This window comes from Macaca thibetana, chromosome 1 (genome assembly GCF_024542745.1).
Source record: "Macaca thibetana thibetana isolate TM-01 chromosome 1, ASM2454274v1, whole genome shotgun sequence".
NCBI classification, from domain to species: Eukaryota; Metazoa; Chordata; class Mammalia; order Primates; family Cercopithecidae; genus Macaca; species Macaca thibetana.
In genome coordinates, this window is record NC_065578.1 from 144,162,260 (window position 1) to 144,185,631 (window position 23,372).

The window sequence follows — 23,372 nt, forward strand, 5'->3', positions numbered from 1 at the left end:
GCACTTGTACCCCTGAACTTAAAATATAAGTTTAAAAAAAAAAAAAAAAAGCTCCCCTGAAACCCTCCAGGCAAAGCAGCAGAATGAGTGTTCCTTTCCTGGTACTTGATTACATCATAAATCATGCTGCTTTGGGTCATTCCACATTATGTTGAATTATTTGTGTAGAAGCCTGATTTATCACTAGGCTGAGTTTTCATTCTCCGTTGATTTACTGTACCTATGGCAATATGTGTCACAAAGTGTTTTGGGGTTTTCTTCCCTCTCCTTTCGTCTATCAGGTTCGAACACATACCAAGGGGAGGATATGAGAAGGGTGCAGACTCTGTTGCATAATGCCTATCAAATAATCCGCGTAGTGTGAACGTTTTCTCATTTATCCCACATGCTGAGAGTAGAATAGCTTACTTTTCCCTTATATTCTTCTTCTCCAAAAAAGAACCTATCATAATCTGGGCCATCGCAGTAGGGGAGTCTTGGGGGCAGAACTGATAACCACGCAGAGAAGAACATGGGAACTCAGGGGTGAGAAACAAAAAGGACCTAGAGTAGGTGAAAGAATAGAGGAAGAGATAGGAGATGAATGGGAACAAAGCTTCTCTGTACCTTAAATGACGAGAAGGCCTTTGAGGATGGAGGACTGAGGCTCTGAATACATAAAAGAATCTGATCAGTTACCCAAATCCCCAAATTGTCTTGAGAATTTTGTTCTATTTTGTTACATATTTGTTATAATTTTGCTATAAGAATTTTGTTGTATACTTCCCAATTGGAGAACTTACACAAAATTCTTGTATCAAAACGTTTTTGTTATAAGCATTATTCTTTTGTTGTAAGAATTTTGTGTAAGTTCTCCTATTGGGAAGTATATAATGCCAATCTGCATAGTTGAACAATTTTATATAATTTTCTAAACTCAATGTGTGTTTTCTCTATTCATAGTTTGGAATATGTGAGCCTCAGATAGCCCTACTCTTGCTTACCAAAGAGAGAAGCAAAATGATGGGTTTGTAAATAGTAGGAGTTCAATGATTTCTCAGTGAATGTTAATTAAATAAAATTCAAAGCAAAAGCAATTTCATTATTATTCTAATTCTATTGCATGATTTGAAATAAAATTAGCTTTCTCAATCCAGACTCCTGCAACGGGAAGGAGTAAATGCACATCGATTATAAAAACACCGGGGAGAAAAGGCACACAATATTCTATAATAAAATAAAACCTGCATACAAAGAATTAATTAGTTTAGATACAATATTTAAGTCTTAAAAGCACAGTATGGGGAAATATAAAATGTCTAGAGTAATTTAAATTGTGAGGAAAAAATTTTCTTTAGGATGTCTCAAGGGGATCTTCATAGGCAGGAGGGTATGGTACTAATACTAGGAAAACCAGTGATGAATTATATAATTTTTCACACTTTGCAGGGCTTACTTTTCTAAAAAGGACCATAACTGAAAAAATTTATTTTTTCAAGATCAATGCCCTACAGAAAATTTATGAAAGTCAACAAAAATGGCATTGTATTTTTACACACTGTCATAAAAGCTCAAGAGGCTCTGCTTCTGAAACAGAGTATTTTAAAATCAAAACAAATGCTTCAGTTGGTACCTAATGTTAATCATGATAGGCTAAATCATGCTGTAGTAACAAATCACCTCCAAATACCAGTGGCTAACCACACAAAGCTTATTCCTCAATTATGGTAGGGTTTGGTTCTAGTAATCGCTCTTATTGGACTAATCCTCCAGCAGGTAATATTTGCAAACACAAAATATAAAGAATAACTACCTGGAGGCACTTGAAAGTGACCAAACCAGGCAAGTACCCGAGAAAAGTCAATGGTAGGAGAAGGGAACAGCACTGGTAAGTTTCTGAATTGTAAAAGAACTGTAACCCGATGGCAGGCCCCAACCTGATCTCTCAGGGCTAAGAAAACAGATAGAAAAAGCATTCATCTAAGTAGCTTCAAGAACCAGGGTCCAAGCAGCATAGCAAAGGCTAAAAGAACAGAAATGAGTCTGCTATTGTTAAGTACAGGGGAGACAGAGCTTGTATTTTGAGTTCAGCCAACTTAACTGTCTTCCATAAACAAATGAATACTCTGTGAAGGAAATAACAATTGAGTGTCTCCACAACAAAATATTCACAATATCCAGAAAAGATACAAAATTATTTTACAGTCAAATAAAAACCAGAAAACAATCCAAATTTAAAATTAGCAGGCAAACATTTTAAAATAGCGATTACAACTATGCTTAAGAATATAAAGAAAAATAGGTTCAGAATCAATTAAAATGTGCAAAATTCTAACCTAGAAATAGAAAGTACAAAAAAAAAAAAAAGAAAAGAAAAGAAAAAAGAAATAGAACTTCTAGAACTAAAAAATACAATATCGGAGAAAAAAACGTTCACTGGCTGGGCCTAACAGCAGTTTGGAAATGATAGAGCAAAAAGGTAGTAAGCATGAAAATAGATTAATAGAAATTATCCAAACTTGAAATCAGTGGAAAACAACATGTTTTAAAAAACAAAAAAAGTCTTAGGATACCTTTTGAACAAATTTCAAGAGGTAATTATAGCTCTATAAGAGAAGACAGATAATAGCAAAGAATAAGTTTTTGAGGAAATACTTACTGAAATTACATAAGTTAATAAAAATTAAAATAAATTAATTTCAGATTCAAAAAGTTCTATGTTTAAGACAGATATATATGTAAATAAAATTGACTAGGCACATTATAGTCAAACTGCTCAAAACCAACTATAAAGAAAAAATCTTGAAAACCGGCAGAGGAAAAAAGGCACATTACATACAAGAGAGCAAATATTTGATTAAAGCTATTTGTAACTTCTCATCAGTCACAATGGAGGCCAGAAAATATTGGAACAACATCTTTAATGGCAAAATAGAAAAAAATCCCAACAACCTCTCAACCCAGAAATTTTTATATAAGAAAATTTTTATTAAAAATATATATTAAAATTTTTTATAAGAAAATAAGAGAATTTGTTACCAGCAAACCTATACTATAAAAAGTAATAAAGGGGATACTTCAGGCTAAAGAAAAATGATTCCAGATAAAAAGTCAGACCTTTAAAAAAGAATAAGGAGCCACAGAAATCATAAATATAAAGCTCTACATTTTACTCTTAATTTTTTAATACAATTTTTTGAAGCAAAACAAGAATAATTTATTATGGCATTTTATAATGTATGTAGATGTAATATATGTGTATATAAGAGAAGAAAAGAGGTAAATAGCCTTATATGGTTTCAAGTTTGTTATATTTTATAGTAAATGATGCAATATTAATACTAGACTCTGAAACTGAAAGATATATATTGTAATCTCTTAACCATTAAAATTAATGAAAAGGAGTATAGCCAAAATGCCAATAGGTATGTTAGAAAAGAATTTTAAAAACAATCAGTTAATCTAAAATAAGCCAGGACAGAAGAAACTGAGGAACAAAAATTGAAAGGACAACTATAAAAAAAAGTCAGATCTAAAACCAACTATCTCGAAAATGCTATTAAGTATAAATGCTCTAACACTCCAAGCAAAAGGCAGAGATTGTTCGAATAAATTTTTAAAAGGAAGACTCAACTACATTCTATCAATAAGACATATATTTTAAATATAAATACACAGATACGTTGAAAGCACACAAAAAGGCCAAAATGACTATATCAAGATCAGACAAAGAATATTTCAAGACAAAGAGATAACCAGAGAGAGGGATATTTCATAATGATGCAAGGGTCACTTCCTCTGCATAATACACCAACACAAAAATCATAGATATAGGCCGGGCACAGTGGCTCACACCTGTAATCCCAGCACTTTGGGAAGCTGAGGCGGATGGATCACGAGGTCAAGAGATCAAGATCATTTTGGCTAACATGGTGAAACTCCATCTCTACTAAAAATACAAAAAATTAGCTGGGCGTGGTGGCACACACCTGTTGTCCCAGTTGCTTGGGAGACTGAGACAGGAGAATCGCTTGAACCTGGGAGTCGAAGGTTGCAGTGAGCCGAGACTGGGCCATTGCACCCCAGCCTGGGCGACAGAGCAAGACTTCATCCAAAAACAAAAACAACAACAACAACAACAACAACAAAATCACAGATATATATTAATATCTACCTAATCATAGAACTTCAAAACACATGAAATGAAAATTGATAGAATTAAAGGGAGAAATAGAAAAATCCAAAACTGTAGTGAGAGATTTTAGAGCCCTCTCTAAGCAATCAATAGAACAACTTGAGAAAAAAAAATATTAAAGATATGGAATATTTCAATGAACAACGCCATTAACCATTTTGACCTAATTGGTATTCATAAGGTGCTCCAGCCAACAACTAGAAGGTGCATTTTCTTTTCCAGTGCACATGGAACATTAAATGTTTATATTCAAAAAAAGGCCTAAAATCAATGACCAGAATAGTCCTTAAAAGCTTTTCCAATTCAGGAATCTGGGGGAAAAAAATTCCAAATCCAAAATAAGTAGTAAGGAAAACATGATAAATATGAGTAAAAATCAATGAAAAATATGAAGGACTGAAAACAGATAAATTAACAAAGTTCCTGTATAAACCTATTTGTTAGTGACTGACTGAATTAACATTTGTTGAGACAAAGTGAGCCAGAGAATGAAGTCCTGAAATACAGTGTGAACATCAGTAATACTTTAATTTCAAGATACTCCTATATCTGACCAAGTTCATCGTATATCTGACCAAGTCCTTTTGACAAAGAAAATAACAAGACCAAATGGCTTTCCTATCGAATTATATTCCTCACTCACACAAAACCTGCTGTAGGTTTAGGTGACCCTCCAGGATGACTTTTTCCGTGACTCAACAATGCAGCCTATTTTATGTCTCTACCATCTCAATAAGAGACCCCCTGGATCACTGAGCTAGGGAAAAAAAATTGAATTTCTTTTTCATAGTCTCATTCTGGAAGTGATTCATCACTCTTATGCACAGTTTATTGGCTAGAACTCATCATTTGACTTCACTTACCTTTAAAAATTGAAAAATGTAGCTTTTTAAAAAATATATTTCTAGGAGTGAGGACTATGAAACAGGATTTGGTGAACATTTAGCACTGCTGCTTACAAAGAGCTCTTTTCTATTATCATTTTTGTCAGATGGTCAGAAAGTATCATAATAGGTGAAACCAACTTTTTTTATAAAAACAAATTTATTTGGATTGGACTCTGAAATTTGTATATTGTTTTCCAGTTAGCCTTCTTATTGTTATTACTTTTGTAAGTCTCTACAAAATGTCTGATCATTAAAAATAAATCATATTACTTAAAGGCAATTTGGCTGAGTTTGAAGTTCTAGTCTTGTATCTATATTCTGAAAGAATGAGGCACAAAAAATATCCACTCTGTGTTTGCAATACTTCCAGGGACTTACTCGAGTTCGGCGACGAAGAAGGGAAGGATGTGCAGCAATCATTCTTTCCCCGTTCTTTTAAGTAAACAGAATAAAATCAAATTTTAATATACAGATACAAAAAGTTTTGTCTTTAAACTATAGTTGGTAAATCCATAGTTAGCAAATGAGAACTGTGTGCTGCAGATTGAACAGGAGCCTTAGTGGAGAGTTTGTGCAATCACTCTGCTCTGAAAAGGCTGCAGGAAAAACCATTGTTTGCTGTAAGTACAATCCCACTGGAGAAAGCATTGAAATCCAATGTGTGTGAGATTAAGCCTGGGTTGCATTTTGTGATTTGATTCTTTAAAAATATTTAATCTGAGAAAAATAAATGTATGCAGCTAGTCCTCAATACATTGAAACTACATCTAAAGAGCAGTAACAAGCACTAAGTGGGAGGAAAGGCATTGAGCAGGGCGGGGCAGACATCATCAGCTAGAGGGGTGGAGTACACAGGGGAAAAGTAATGCAGGAACTCAGAGCTGTGGCTTTCAAGTCCGACAAACAGCAGCTCAAATCTTGTCCTTTCCTCTGAGTAGCTTTGTTAGCTGGGAACAATTATTCCACTTTTGGAAGCTCAGTTTCTACCTCTCCAAAATGGAAATAGTCAAATTTATTTTATAAGACTGTGATGAGGCTTGACTGTAACTGCGTCTGGGACATAGGAAATACTCAAACAATCTAGTGATGGTTATTGCCAAGGAGGTAGGGGGATTCAGAAAGCTTTTGGCTGAAAAATGTTTTAGAGTTGTGGTGGCATAATTATAGTCACAATTTATTTCACTTCACTTAATATAAATGGGCATCACCAGAAGCAAACAATATTCTATTATACTTTTTGTAGTTTTTCCTATTTCTAATTTATTTACACTTTTAATACACACACACACAAACAGAGAGAGAGAGATCTCCATCTTTTTTTCTTCCTCTGTGCTGGTTAGCACATGATTGAACTGAAACTTGTCGAGACAAAATGAGACAGAGTGAAGTCCTCAAATAAACAGTGTGAACATCAGTAATGCTTTAATTTCCATGTTTCATGGTTATGCAAGCCCACTGACTTGGAATTTCAACATAACCTTGAACCATCACCAACTTTAATTTTCTTCACACTTCAACCAGTAGTAATTGGGCCCTCCCTCCCTCCTGCTGCTGCTGCTGGCATTTTTGTTATTGCCTTTCCTTTGCTTTCATTGACTTTGTTTAATTCTTTTTGGCAGCTGTGAGAGCTGGATGCCAAACCCCTGTGCTTGTCACATCAGAGCTATGATTCCCACTCTTGCTGCACGGCGGGCTGAATTGTGCCTCTGATTCCTAAAGAAAGATACCTTGGTGAGATCTCTGGTCTTACCAAGAGCTTTTCTCTCAAGCTGCCATTGGGAGCAGGGGCTTTAGGGTCCAGTACAACTGGATTCAAATTCTGGCTCAGTTTCCTATTGTTGAAGCAATATTGGGCAAGTTATATGATCTATGGGAGCCTCAACTTCCTCTTTTCTAAATCGGAGATTAAAATAGTATTTGCCTCAAAGGGTTGTTTGGGATTAAACTAACTAGCATCGGTAAAGTGTGCCTGGATGGTATTAAGCTCAATAAATGTTAGCTACTACTATTTCCCTTTTCCACGATGAGCTAGCTCCCCACTTCAATTCATCCTTAGTTGCAGTGTTTGGGCACCCATGAATAGCTTTTCATGGTGGATCTAGAGGGCTCTGGGATCATTCTTAGCACAGTGCTGAGATTTATTCCCATATGTGTAGTGTGTCCTAGAGTTTTCTTTTCTTTTTTTTTTTTTATGCTAATTTATTTATTATTATTTATACTTTAAGTTGTAGGGTACATGTGCATAACGTGCAGGTTTGCTACATATGTATACTTGTGCCATGTTGGTGTGCTGCACCCATCAACTCGTCATTTACATCAGGTATAACTCCCAATGCAATCCCTCCCCCCTTCCCCCCTCCCCATGATAGGCCCCGATGTGTGATGTTCCCCTTCCTGAGTCCAAGTGATCTCATTGTTCAGTTCCCACCTATGAGTGAGAACATGCGGTGTTTGGTTTTCTGTTCTTGTGATAGTTTGCTAAGAATGATGGTTTCCAGCTGCATCCATGTCCCTACAAAGGACACAAACTCATCCTTTTTGATGGCTGCATAGTATTCCATGGTGTATATGTGCCACATTTTCTTAATCCAATCTGTCACTGATGTGTCCTAGAGTTTTCATAACGAAGTACCACAAACTAGGTGACTTAAAATAACAGAAATCTAATTGAACAGTTCTGAAGACACAAAGCGCAAAATTAAGATGTCAGCGGGACCACACTCCATCTGAAACCTGTTGGAGAGCATCGTTGTCTCTTCTTAGCTTCTGTTGTTTGCCAGAAATCCTTGGTGTTTTTGGCTTTTAGCTGCATCACTCTAATGTTGGCTTCTATTGCCATGTGGTCATCTTCTCCCCATGTGTCTCTGTGTCATCACATGGCATTCTCTTATTTGTGTCTCTCCCTTTCTTCTTCTTCTAAGAACACTCGGCCAGGCACGGTGGCTCACACCTGTAATCCCAGCACTTTGGGAGGCCAAGGTGGGCAGACGACCTGAGGTCAGGAGTTTGAGACCAGCCTGACCAACACGGAGACCTTGTCTCTTCTAAAAATACAAAATATTAGCTGGGCTTGGTGGCTCATGCCTGTAATTCAAGCTCTATTCAGGAGGCTGAGGCAGGAGAATCCCTTGAACCAGGGAGGCAGAGTTTGCTGTCAGCCAAGATTGCGCCATTGCCATCCAGCCTGGGCAACAAGAGTTAAACTCCTTCTTAAAAAAACAAAACAAAAAAATTATTCATAATGGATTAAGGGTAAACCCTACTCCAGTATGACCCTATCTTAACCAATTATATTGATAATAACCCTATTTCTATTAAGGTTACATTCTGAGGCTCTAGGGGTTAAGGAGTCAACATATCTCTTTTGGGGACAAAATTCAACTCATAATATGTGAGCTCTTTTTTTTTTTGACCAGTGCCAGTTACCATTTGCATCTGCTGATGCTTCACGGTAGGTGAGTTGCTGTCAGGATGTGGTAATGGGAAGTGGCTGGTGTGGGCTTCTGGTTGGCTCCACTAGAAAGGACTGCATTGAGTTAGCACCAGAACAGTTATTCTTAAACTTGGGAAGACATTGGAATTGGCTGGGGAGTTTATGATGCCTAGGTCCCACCCTGAGTGATTCTAATTTGGTCTGAGATAAAGCCTAGGTATTAGGATTTTCAAAAATGTCCTAGGTGATTGCAATGTTCAGGCATGTCTGAGAACCACTGGACTAGAAAAACTCAAAGCTAGCGGTGGCAGTTTTTCTGCTTGATTTAAGTAACCCAAATTGAAAAAAATAGGCTTGTATTTGCTTATCCAAAATCCTTAAAGTCATATGTATTTGCAAGTTCATATTTAGGATTCCCTTTGTAGAATTTTAAAAAGTATTACAGAGCATATATAATATAGTAGCATATGTAGTATATAAAACTCCTAGTGGGGTCAGGATAGCACCCCTAATCAAACAATACTTTTGTAGTGAAACATATAAACATTTACATTTTAAAGAAAGCTATGTCAATTCAAGTCAGGTTTTGACACCAAAGGAGACTTGGTGTCATGTTTAGACAAAAAAAAATTAAATAAAATCAGTTCTTTATAGATTCTGGAACTGAGGATAAGGTATTGTGAATGTAATTATAAAACTCATCATTACAGAGTCCAATTATTATGTATCAACACTGTATTCTTGGCTGAAGCAGTCATAGGTGTAAATAAAGAAAGAGATCTGCTGTAGGGCCAGAAAAGTCACTACTGATCACCCAGTTCTTTCTAGCAGAACCTACTCCCAAAGCCATTTTCACTTCTGCAGAGTTATGTTAGTTATTTTCAAACTGACCACCAAAGCAACAAAGAAATTCCAGGTGTTCATTTATGGCTGCTGCCTCATTTGAAACCTGTACTAGATTGAAATATGTTGCCCCAAAATTTATGCCCTTCCCCAAATTTGAGAATGTGAACTTATTTGGAAATAGACTTGTAGATGAAGGCATATGAGAGAAGAATGAGTCTTTAATTCAATGTAATAATCACCCTTATAAGAAGAGGAGAAAAGACACAGAGATAGACACGTACAGAGGGAAGACAAAGTGAAGACACGTGGAAATCACCATATGATGATGACGACAGGATTGGTTTACACAGCTGCAAGCCAAGGAAGGCCAAGGATTGTTGGTAACACCAGAAACTAAGAGAAAGACATGGAGGAAGTTCTCCCTTAGATCCTTCAGGGAAAGCATGGCTCTGCTCACTCAGGTTTTGGACTTCTATTCTCTTGATTGATGAGAGAATAAATTTCCATTGTCTTAAGCCACCAAGTTTGCAGTAATTTGTTATGGCAGCCCTAGGTAAATAATATAAAACCCTCAGAATTGTACGGGAGAGAGAAGACGTAGCTTGTGCTTTGTTTGATAAGACTCTTCTTTACTATTATTCTTTGATTAGCTGCACAATAAAGATAATCATAATACAACTATTATTTGTGTATGTGGAGTGGGGGGTGGGAGAGAGAGAATGGGAGTATATTTTCCTCCAACACAGAAAAAAGGGGGTCTTAAGGCACACTAGGACACTAGAAATATTTATTACTCCAAGACTTTTTTTTAAAGTAGTATTTCCATTAGTTTCTAACTGCAATGAAACCAGAAAAGGGACAATAGAAATGCTTGTGTAATCCAAGAAATGAATTCAATCAAAAGATGTTTATTAAACTGTTCAATATAAGCAAGTCACAGGGACAGATGATTGTCAATGTAAAATGTATAAGAAGGGGAATAGATAAGTAAATCAGAGAAGAAAGCAATCATTTGCTGGGCTAATGATTGTGTATCTTAGCAACATTGGATGGGTAAAGTGACTAATAGAAAGAGATGGATGAAAATAACACAGACAAAGGAAAACCTGGTAATGTATTTAAGAGACATAAGTCAAAGGTACATCAGTTGACCTTCCCACCTTCTTCAATCCATACCTCTCAACAACACATACACACATCCCTATACATTCTAGAATTCCTGTCAGCAACACCCAGCAGTCATAAACTCTCTAAAATTCTCCACTGCCTTCTCTCTCTAAGGGACAGGAGAGTGCACTAATCATGTAAAATATGTATGCGACATGAATGAGTGGATCAGGATCAGGAAGGTCTTTTATATCAGGCTCAAGATGACTTCTGAGAGTAAGGCACTCCAATAAATTATAGGCCTGAGGAGCCCTTAAGGAGCTCCTATCCATTTTTAAACATATTATTTGCTTTAAAAAGTGACTTAAGAATGCTTACAAAGTCACAAAATGCCAAGTATTTAACTGTTCTTTGCAGCTTTGCAAACATTTCCCATGTTATTGAATTTGATTTCTGATAAGAAAGGTAAAGTTATTATTATTAATATCCACTTAATACATGAGAAGGTAGGTGACTTACCACAACTGGCAAGTAACAGGGAACGGTCTTGGAACCAGGTCTTGTGACTTCAGATCCAAGCTTTTAGCTTTTAGCACTTTTACCAATAACTCCACACAGAGAAGCACACTGTAGTATAAGAGGTGAACTCTATAACTTTGAATTTGAGAGGTTGGACTTTAGAATCAGACACATGTAGGTTTGAAGAACAGTTCAGTCTCTTAACTTCCTGGGTAACTTCAAGCAAGTTATTTAATTTATTTCAGCCTCTGTTTTCGCAGCAGAAAAATTAGGTGTCTTTTATCTACACAAAGATGTTAGTAAGGATTAATGACCTAATAACCACAAATCTTGGTGATTGGAAGATGGTACAGTATTAATAATTGAAAAATTACATGGAAACTTTTTAGAGGCATTAAGCGTATACAAAATAGCCAGGTGAGATACACTGGGACAGAAAGCCAATTGTTCCTCCTTCTGTGACATCCATTACCAGATATTTGCTTTCATGTTGGCCTCAACAAATGCTCTCTTGCCCACTTTACCATCCAATTTGGAGAGAGGAGGGGGTTTGAGATAAGATCTATAAGTATGAGTATCTCTATGGAGTTATTAAATTGTTGTTATTGTCATCCCCAGCCCTGTAATCATGTGTAGGTGACCAATAAATAGCAGTTCTTCCAAGATAGCATCGGGGGGTTGCCCACAATTTCTCCGATGATTTTTGTAATCGATAGCTCTGTCTGAAACTGACGGTTGTGACCTTTGTTATTTCGGTGAAAGTTACTCTCTAATTACTAATTTTGCAACTTATCACAGGATATGTGACTCGCTCATAGGAAATAATAAATAACCAGAGTCATGAGAAATAATTTCCTGAAACATTAATTGCAATGAAGAAAAACTGCCCAGTGAAAGGAAGTGATTTACTCAAAGAACAGGACTGTTCCTGGCCTAATGATTAACTTGAAGTTTCAGGAAGTGTGGTACCTATCTCCGGCAGGTAGAGGAAAGCATTCCACAGATGCCTTCAAGGTGGAGACCTCCATTTTGGGGCAAACAAAATTAACGATCAGGAGATTTCCAAGGGCATTTAACCAGTCTTGGTCAGATGAAAAAAAAAAAAAGTGAACATAGAAATGGAGAAGTAAGATACAAAGTACAGCTACTACATAGTTGATGAAAATGAAAAAAAAAAAAAGTTTAGGAAAAGTTGCCAGAGTATTTTTTGAAAGCTAAAGACAAAAAATTAACAGTATTATATTTTTCTTTTTTTGCTAGGGAGGGGTAACCAGTACAGAAGAAATCATGATATGACTCAGGGCAGGGAAAAGAAGGGTAAGGAGAGAAAGGGAGTCATTTATATGATCTGTCGGCAGAGTGAGGCATGAAAGAGCACAATCTCTAGACCCAACACTGTTTTGAGAGGAGGATTAACCAGGAGGAAACATTTCCGAGAGAGCCATGGGGCCTGTATCAGCAAGTTTTCTTCCTGCTGATGCAGTTCTTGCAACTGGAATAATGAAAAGCTAATTATGCATTTAACCTACAATAATCTCTGTTTTCATCTTTCAATTAGAAGGAGGTAAAACCTTTTCGAATTGTTGGGATGTGTGTCTTAAGGAATGTGTTTAAAGATACAGAGATGCTTGGGCCCATGAACAGCTTCTAGGATATCTTTGTGCAAATTTGAAGAAGGTACCTCTTCTGGGGCGCCACAGCCCCAAGGGCACAGGGTTGACTTGGCTAATCCTTGGCACTCGTGCTCAAAGAAGACAGAAAGGTGCCTTTGCCTTGGGAAGGGTACAGCTTTACACCCAGACACATGGTCTGGAAAGTGGCGTGTGGGATGAATTGCAGTCCCCAATGTCCCCTCTATCAGGCACTTTGATGCAATACGCAATCCATACAACCACATGTGATAGCCCTGGAGATGTATCACTGTCAGTCCACCAAATAACACAAAAAGTAAAGCTTCTGCTTTAGTGAGTCAAAAATATTTATTAGGAGCACTGTCTATATACTGGAAACAAACAGGCCAAAACTGTTTAACTGTGTGTTTTATACAAACTTGTTCTGCAATTATGTTTAGACTGTTCTTTTACCCTGTTCCCCATAAAGAGTTAGAAGATAAGCATCAACCTAAGTCAAAAATAATGTGTGTGATAATTAATTTTTGTGTCACTTGGGTAGGCTATGGTGCCCATTCATTTGATCAAACACCAGTCTAGATGTTCAGGTAAAGATATTTTTTAAAAGGTGATTAACATTTAAATCAGTAGATCCGTAGTAAAGCAGATTACCATCCAAAATCTGGATGGGCTGTATCTGATCAGTTGTCTTTAAGAGCAAAGACTGGTGTTTTCCAAGGAAGGAATTCTCTTAAAGACTAAAATAGAAATCTTGTGTTGAGTATCCAGCCTGTTGACCCGAACTGTACATTTCAAACTTGCTAACCCTCACAACTGTGTGAGATAATTCCTTAACATTTCTCTGTGTCTCTCTGCTCTCTTTCTCCATGTCTCTCTATCTCAGTCTCGCTTTGCCTGTCTCTCTCTAAATATATGTATGGATGGATATGTATGTGCATGTATGTGTGTATATATATATATATATATATCTTACTTGTTCTGTTTCTCCGGAGAACACTGAATAACACAATGAACTTGTCAAATAGGAGAAACATCTTCTATTTTGTCTCTAGATAGTATTCAACAGGATTCAGAGCCCTGGCTGAGGACAAGGTTGGTTTCACCAAGGTTCAGGCCCACTAATCAAATATAAATAGCCTTTCATTCCTGGAAGGCAATATCAATCTTTTGATTGATTTCTCATCTGCCTCTCTCCTGGGTGAAGAGCACTCTCAAAAACATTGGCTTCTACCAATACTAAAAAAATAATAATAATAATAAATAAAAAATAATTGAAGCAGGTAGTCATGACATATGAGAAAGGATAATCTATTCCTTCTTGAAATGTGTGGTACATTTCCCCCTTTTTTTTTTTTTTGTTATTCCAATATACCTGCCCTGGGATGTGCTTGTGATATTTTGGGATCCTTGTAATTTGGTCCTAGGTAAGCATGGGAGGTAACAATGCTTGGAAATGGAAGTGATCTTGACTCTTCAGTGCCCTGGGTTGTCAAGGACTCTGGAAGACAAAGAGCAAAAGATAAAGACCTTGTGTGTTAGTCACTAAGTGCACTATCATTTATGGCCTAATTTAGTTTGTAAAAATGAGCAATACCTTCTGCTTACCCTAGGAAGTGGGAGTTCATTATAAGGTCATTGGAGAAGAAAGAGAAATGACTGGTACTCACAGAAAACAGGACACAGCAAGAGTTCTGAATTGATAGTAACCTTAATGATCAGTAGGAACTCTGGTAGTTGCTTTCTCAAATTTTTAAAATTTACCATTGTTGTTACTTAATCACTTAATTTTTGCTTTCAAACTAACTCTTTGTATATAAACATATTCCCAAGATATACTATATGAGTTCATAATCTGAAGAAATTCAATGAGTTCAGCCATTAATAATCCAAGAGAAAACGAATGAGTTCCCCAAGCTCTCATGTCATCCTACTTAATAGGTTACTGACCAAACTTTATAGTTGCTTTTGTTTTGTGCCCAATAAATAATGGACTGATAGTGCATTCTTGTGGTGACCTGTGTGTAGGGAGTCCCTTAGAAGGGGTATCTGAATATGGTAGATATTTGGAGATTTATAGAAAATACACCAAAATAATGCAAGATAACTTTTTTTGGATATGGCTCTAAGCAATCAATGCTTAGATTATGGGCACACCAATGCTGCCATCTTTATGGTACTGTTTCAGGCTGAATTATAAGTTATTTCTAAGGCTTGCCGTGAACAACCCCTTCCTTTCTGATGGCTCTGCTGTTCTTGAAGAGTATTATCCTTTCTTTTCTGTTACCCAGTCTTCCGAAATGGAATCAGCCTTCAAAACTGAATCCACAGATGGAAGAGAAGTCGCTAATTATATAAGCCTACACTCCAAGCTTCTATAACCTCTCCGTTCCAGCCAGCTCAGTGATTTCAGGCATGGCCATAAGGAACCCAGTCCATGGCCATTACGTTACAACATCTGAGCTGTGGGGACTGGGGACCAACGTGATGTGAGAGCTACCACATCTCCAGCCAGAAAAACATAGTCAAGTCCTGCTACGCCTACTCAGCTTTCTTCAGGCTACATCTTGCTATTTGCACTAGAAAATTAAACAGGAGGGAGTCTGAGGGGGAGAAAAACAGCATTTTTATGCTAAGGAGGCACTAATAAATTTGCTGATGCTGAATCACATAGCTCAATGTTTTTGGCATCACATGAAAAGTGACGAGTCATCACATGAAACAATGAGCACTATGTTAGCCAATACCTACCTTTATTTATAAGGCAAAACAGAACAGTTTGATGAATACTGTATCATCACTCCCAATCATACTGGATACATTTTGTAATAAGTTATATACAAATGAACAATATCCCTTTAACTTTAGTTGTGCAAGGATAAATGATATGTGTCTACAGGAATAGTACACAAATATACCCACATAGGATATTACATAGACTATATAAATACATACATATATGAATGCATACATACAGAGACATTCCCATATAAACATAATACATAGATAGCTAAATGTTTTTAAAAAGTATAAAGCTGTCCTTGACTAATTGAGGCACTCTAGTAGCATACTTGATATGAATGGTAATGCTCCACCAGGATGTAGCCAAGATGGCCCAGATGAAAAGGAAACTAAATTGTTCTCTAGACAAATAGAAAAGGTAATAGAAATATTCAAAGATATACTCACTTCAATCTTACTGTTCTTTTTATTTTACCAATGAGAAAAATAAAATTTTAAAAAGTTGAATGACAAGTCCCACATGTTTATTTAATCTACAAACATATATTGCCAGCCACTAGAGATCCTTCCCTCATGAAGCGTATATTCTACAGGGTGGAGGGGAATGAGGGGACAGAGCATGAAAAGTAAATAATAAAATAGATAATAGAATTTAAACTGAACATAAATGCTATAAAGAAAAAAATTAAGACCTAAGAAAATAGAAGGTATGTACATTCTAGTTTAGGACAATCCAATTGCTACCAACTCCCATAGTGTGGATTAAAATTAATCTTATTACGTTAAAAAATTGTAAACTAAATTACAGACCATAGAAAACTGATGAAAGAATATTCCATGTAGACTAACGTCAAGTACTAACGTTACTGTCCTGAGACAGAAAGAGCTTGTTGCGTTAAAAGGAGAACAAGAAAGCCATGGTTACTGGACATTGAAGAAACCATGGAGAGCATGACAGGAAGTGAAGACAGGAAGGTAGGTAGGTGAGGGAAAGGTCATGGTGGACCGTGTATACGAACGTGTTTGAATTTTATTGTAAGTGTGAGCAGGTGCCATGAGACAGTTTAGAATGTGAGAGTGACATGGTTTGACTGATGTTTTGAAGCATCACAGTGATTTTTGTGAAGAGATTAGAATGTAGAGGCAAGCATGGCACAATAGACAGTAAGACAATAAGACAACAGACAATAAGAGGCTATTGCTGTTTCTAGGTGAGGCACTATGATAGTATCAGAGGGAATGAAAAATGGTTGAATTCAGTATTTATTGTGAAAATAGGGCAGACAGGTTACAGGGTATGTGAAAAAGAGGAAAGTCAAAGATGACTCCTTGGTTTTAGCCCCAGGAGCAAGACGAATGGTAGAATCATTTTCTGAGATGAGGAATATTTCAGAAACAGGTGTGGAGTGGGGGACAAGTCCAATTTGGGGTACTTTAAGTGTGAAATGCTTGTTAGATATCTAAATTGAGTGTTGAAAAGGCATTTAGGAAATTTATTCCAGAGCTCAAGGAAGAGATCAAATCTGGGAGTCATTGGTGTACATGCAACATAAAGAAGAAAGCAGCCTCTAAGACTCAGAACTTAACCACAGCAGGAAATTGGAGCACAAGAGGATGAGGCAGGATGACTGGAAGAAATACAGCCTCCCATTCCATCCCACCTGCTCCCTCTCCTTCAAACACCCCTGGATATATCAACAGGAACACTATGTGGGATGCAGTTTTCAGCTTTACTTCCTCTTTAATTATTAAAGAATTCCAGGTGTCTGGATGTTTGGAGGCATTCAGGTGGCAGACACTTGTGTTATGAATATAAAAGCCAATTTAAGACATCTGTAGCAACATATTCATGCTTTTTATTAAAGAAACATTACATGAATGTTTCACCTAAGGTGTTTTGAACAAGGGTCATCTAAATAGACAGGGTATATAAGTTATAATATTGATAATTGAAAATATGGGTCTGGATCTCAGAAGAGAGGTCAGTGTCAGAATGTGAGTTTGGGAACTATTTATGTATACATAGGAGCTGAGATTAAGTGTGATGCTGAGGGAAGGGCTGATATGGAAAGAAAAATTAATGATGGTCTTTGGGAAATTCTGTGCCTATGGTCTGAAAACAGCAAAGAGTTAGAGAAAATGTCAAAGAAGAGGACAAACAATAAGAATGAATAGTGTAGTTTAGTAAGGCAAGAGAGAAAAGATTTCACATTCTACAGCAACAGCTCCAATCTGATAAATATTTTCTGCACTGGAGCCCTGAATGATCTTGAACTATGGAAGGTTTTATTATGCTCATTTTTTTCTGTGTTTGCTGGCAAAGCACAGTGTCAGGCTACACCTTTAGATAATGTTTTCACAGTAAGCGCTAAGGCGCTTTTTCTGTTAAAGCTTCAGTGTAAAACTCACTTAGAAAGCGATCCAGATGCCAGATCCCTTTTCTGGTGACCTTCATAATAGTTCAGAAATGGCATCCGCCCTAATGATTCCGCGCAAGGGATCTAAAATAGAAACTCAGAAAGTCAGCAACCCACAGCCAGCCTCCACCCTTTTCTCATCTTCCTTTGTTTTCATTTGGTCGTTACTGGGAGCCCCTGTTCTAAGGAGGGTTCCCTTCCTTCCTGCCAACCCCTGAACTCCGGCATCCTGCCCAGTGCTGAATAATAATCCAGAATTCTTTCCCCAGAGAGACAAACAAAATTGGGAGGGGACAAATCACGGACTGCTCTTTGGTATCGTGGCTCATCATTCGTAAATAAAACCAACAGTGGATACAAACGGAGTCATTTGTGTAGAAGCAGTTCTGATGTGCTGGAACTCTCCAGAGTTTTCTGCCTAAATAAAATCTTCGGGGTATATGCTTTTTGATGGAGATCACTGTCTAAATTTAATATATATATATTATATATATATACACACACACACACACACGAGTAAAAGGAAATTACATTTTGGATTCAGAAAAAAAGTGTTTTCCAAAAAACAAATAACGTCCAACCCAATTTTTAGCTGTTTGGGTCTTAAATAAGTTAGATCTCAGTTTATTTTCAAGCATCTAAGAACATTGTAACACATTCTTTACTGTTTAAAGTGAACTGGATTGTTAATAATATGACTTGGTTATTCTCTCACTGGAAATTTCTATGTTTTTACCACCCCAAATCCAGCTCTTACAGAAAGAAGCATGATTCTAAAATGAGAAGATGCTGGGAGAGGGGAGTGGTAAAATATGGAAAATGGACAACCATAGGGCACAGAAGAATAATTGTTCTCTGATACTTTCCCATTTCCTTTTTTGGACCATATGGAAACCTCTGCTTCCAACACAGCATCCTAGAGGCATGCTTCCTTTGGTGGCTCAAAGTGTCACATAGAAATATTCAGCCCCCATACAGACTTCTGTAGGCAATGCACAATCAATCAAACGAAATTCATAGATCTCCTTTCCCTTTGTCTTCAGTTTCTGCCTCATTTATACAGCTAAGTTATTTAATTAAATTCACTTATACCCCCTCTTCAAAGCATATTACCAGTGGCTCATGGACAAATATCAAATCAATATTAGAAATTAGTCTGTTTTCATGCTGCTGATAAAACATACCCCAGACTGGGTGTTACAAAGAGGTTTATAATGGACTTACAGTTCTACATGGCTGGGTAAGCCTCACAATCATGGTGGAAGGCAAGGAGGAGTAAGTCATGTCTTACATGGATGGCAGCAGGTAAAGAGAGAGTTTGTGTAGGGAAACTCCCCCTTTTAGAACCATCAGACCTCATGAGACTCATTCACTGTCACAAGAATAGTTTAGAAAATACCTGTCCTCATAATTCAGTCATCTCCCACAGGGCTTCGCCCACAAGATGTGGGAATTGTGGCAGTTACAATTTAAGATGAGATTTGGGCTGGGACACAGAGCCAAACCATATCATTCCACCCCTGTCCGCTCCCAAATCTCATGTCCTCACATTTTAAAACCAATCATGCCTTCCCAACAGTCCCCCAAAGTCTTAACTTATTTCAGCATTAACGCAAAATTCATAGTCCAACGTGTCATCTGAGACAAGGCAAGCACCTTCTGCCCATGAGCCTATAAAATCAAAAACATGTTAGTTACTTCCTAGATACAATGCAGGTACAGGCATTGGGTATATACAGCCATTCTAAATGGGAGACATTGGCCAAAACAAAAAGGCTACAGGCCCCATGCAAGTCCAAAATCCAGCAGAGCAGTCAAACCTTAAAGCTCCAAAATGATCTCCTTTGACTCCATGTCTCACATCCAGGTTATGCTGATGCAAGTGGTGAGTTCCCATAGTCTTCGGCAGCTCCTCCCCTGTGGCTTTGCAGGGTAATCCTCCCTACTGGCTGCTTTCACAGGCTTTTGTTGAGTGTCTGCAGCTTTTCCAGGTGCACAGCGTAAGCTGTCAGTGGATCTACAATTCCGGGGTCTGGAGGACGGTGGCCCACTTCTTACAGCTCCACTAGGCAATGCCCCAGTAGGGACTCTGTGTGGTGGCTCTGACCCCATATTTCCCTCCCATACTGCCCTAGCAGAAGTTCTCCAGGAGAGCCTTGCCCCTTTAGTAAACTTCTGCCTGGACTTCCAGGCATTTCCATACATCCTCTGAAATCTAGGCAGGGATTCCTAAACCACTGACTTCTGTGCACTGGCAGGCTCAAGATCACATGGAAGATGCCAAAGCTTTAGGCTTGTACCCTCTGAAACCATGCCCCAAGCTCTACATTGAAGTCCCTAGGCTGCACACAGCACAGGGACCCTGGATCTGGCCCACAAAATCATTTTCTCCTCCTAGGTCTCTGGGCCTGCGATGAGAGGGGCTGTTGTGAAGACCTCTGATATGCCCTGAGACATTTTCCCCTTTATGTTGAGGATTATCATTCAGTTCCTCGTTATTTATGCAAATTTCTGCAGCCAACTTGAATTTCTTCTCAGAAAATGGGATTTTCTTTTCTATCGTATTGTCAGGATGCAAATTTTCTAAATGCTTATATTCTGTTTTTGCTTTTAAAACTGGAAGCTTTGACAGCACCCAAATCACTTCTTGAATGCTTTGCTGCTTAGAAATTTCTTCTACCAGATACCCTAAATCATGTCTCCTTTAAAGTTCCATAAATCTCTAGGGAAGCGGAAAAATGCCACCAGTCTCTTTGCTAAAGCATACCAACAATCACCTTTGCTCCAATTCCCAACAAGTTCTTCATTTCCATGTGAGACCACCTCAACCTGGATTTCATTGTCCATATCATTATCAGCATTTTGGTCAAAGCCATTCAACAAGTCTCTAGGGAGTTCCAAACTTTCTCACATTTTCCTGTCTTCTGAACCCTCCAAACTGCTCCAGTATCTGCCTGTTACGCAGTTCTAGTCACTTTCACATTTTAGAGTATCTTTTCAGCAATGTCCCACTCTATTAGTACCAATTTACTGTATTAGTCCTTTTTCATGCTGCTGATAAAGACATACCTGAAACTGGGCAATTTACAAAAGAAAAAGGTTTATAATGGACTTATAGTTCCACGTGGCTGGGGAAGCCTCACAATTATGGCACAAGGCAAGGAGAAACAAATCACATCTTACACGAATGGCAGCTGGCAAAAAGAAAGCTTGTGTAGGGAAATTCCCCCTTTGAAAACCATCAGATCTCATGAGACTCTTTCACTATCATGAGAACAGTGCAAGAAAGACCCAACCCCATACTTCTATCACCTCCTTCCAGGTTCCTCCCATGACACATGGGAACTGTGGGAGTTACAATTCAAGATGAGATTTGGGTGGGGACACAGCCAACCTATATTATGATTTCTTCTTCTTTTTTTCAAACTTTAAAAAAATGTTTTATTGTTTTTCTTAGAGTCCTGCTGTGGATTTTTACAAAGGAAAGTCCATGCTAATGATTTATAGTTAGGTGAAGAAGGTGACTAGGTTTCAGTGTAAACAATGATTCATACTGTTCTTAGGGAAAAAACACACAAGAGTGCTATTATTGACTTTGCCTATTCTTCTTTCATTTTTTTAAATTGATTTTAGAAATATTTTGTCTAACTACAAACAAAATTAGTATTATAATCGAGATCATGTAACGTTTAAAAAATTAACTCAATGAGAATCACATCTTTTTGATGATAAATCTTCTTCTTTAAGAGCCTGGTGTGAATGTTCATTAACTCAAGTATAGTTTTGTGTCTTTCATAAGCTTTTTAAGTTTGTATTACATAGTTTTCAACGTTTTTGATAATGTGTATTACAAACTATTTTACTTTTATGCTATCATTGTAAACTATATTCAATTATATTATGTAACTGATTATTGCTTTTATATAGAAGGCAAAGAGATTGTGCTAATTCATTTATATTCTGCCTTTCTTATTATTTTTTAGAAGCTTTTCCATTAGTATATAGAAGCTGAAATTTTGAGTGCTCAATGTATTCTTTGCAAATATTGTGTGGTTGCTTGTAAGCCCTACAAGCAAAGAACTAGTAAAATTGTGTAATTATGCAGATACGCAATTATACACACACAGACACCTATAAGTATTAGTCCAACATCTGAATAAAATCAAGGTGATTGGGTCAGAATCTGGCAATTGAACTCCCATCTTTGACTATGTTAACAGGAATCAGACATGCCCTCTCACCATAAACAACTATAAAACGGGGCAAAATATATAAGAAACCTGTTTTGGACATTAAAAACCACAGTCAGGAGACTGTGATCTTTGGAGAAAGTAAATACATGAGGCAAACCCTACTCTCACCCCTGCTAATTGCCTAAGTACATACAAGTAAAACCCAAGCAAAAATTTGTCATCATGCTGAACTGAAGAGGCAGAGATAAAAATTTTTGATGACATAAGTCCTGGCATTTCCAGGGCAGAAAACTATGGAAAGAGAGCTGTGAAAGGGGTGAGAATGGAGAGAAGGAGAGAAAAAGCAGTTTATACAGGGATTCACCATGTATGCTTGGCCAACGCCTAAGCTGTGTACATCATAGAAAATTGCTAAAGCCAAGGAAACAGAAATTTCTCAAAGAAGCCAGAGAAGAAAGACATATTAAAGTCATTGGAGCAACTATAGAAATGATACCTTCCCTCTCCTCAGGAACAATAAATGATGGACTATAATACACTATAATAAAATATGTTATATATAACACCATATAGTAATATACATTATATATGATATATAATATACATTATATTTAAATATGTGTCATATAATAGGGTATAATATCTTCAAAGTGATTTTAAAAAACCCTGACAACCAAGAACTCTTGGCTAGTCAGAATAATCTTCAAAATAAGAATAGAATTAAAGAGACTTCATTGCCATAAAACTGAACTATTAAAAAAAAATGTTCAAGGGAGTTTTTCAGGTTGAAGGGAAATGACACTAGTTGGACACTCGGATATACAGAAAAAAAGAAAGAATACAGGGAAAAGTGGCAGAGAAGAGGCAGGACTAACTTGCAGCTCCCACTCGGATGGACAGAGCAGTGTGTGGAGACTCATGTTGTGAACTTTTATTCCAAGAACTACCACAGGAACATACCAGGAAAGCTGAGAGAATCCAGAGACCCTTTGAAGGAGGTGGATTGATGCTACAGGCTCCGTGGGACAACCACAGAACTCTGAGTCTGCTTGCTTTCTCATCTGGGAGGCTTGTAGCCTGGGGCAAGTTCTCAGGCCTGCTCACTGGCTGCCTGGAAATAAACCAGTGCTGTTGCGGGGAGCACAGTGGGCGTGAGACTGGACTTTCAGGCTGTGGGCTGAGTGGGAACTGGGTGAGGCATGTGGCTGCCAGCTTTCCCCCACTTCCCTGGTAACCTGTGTGAGGCAGCAGAGGCAGCCATAATTGCCCTGGGAACATGACTCCTTTGGCTGGGGAACCACAGCACCATCACCCACAGCATCTGCAGCAAGCTCCACCTAAAGAGACATACCTAACCCTGCCCTACCTGATGGTCTTTCTCTACCTGCCCTGGTAGCTAAAGACAAACAAAGTAATCTCTTGGGAG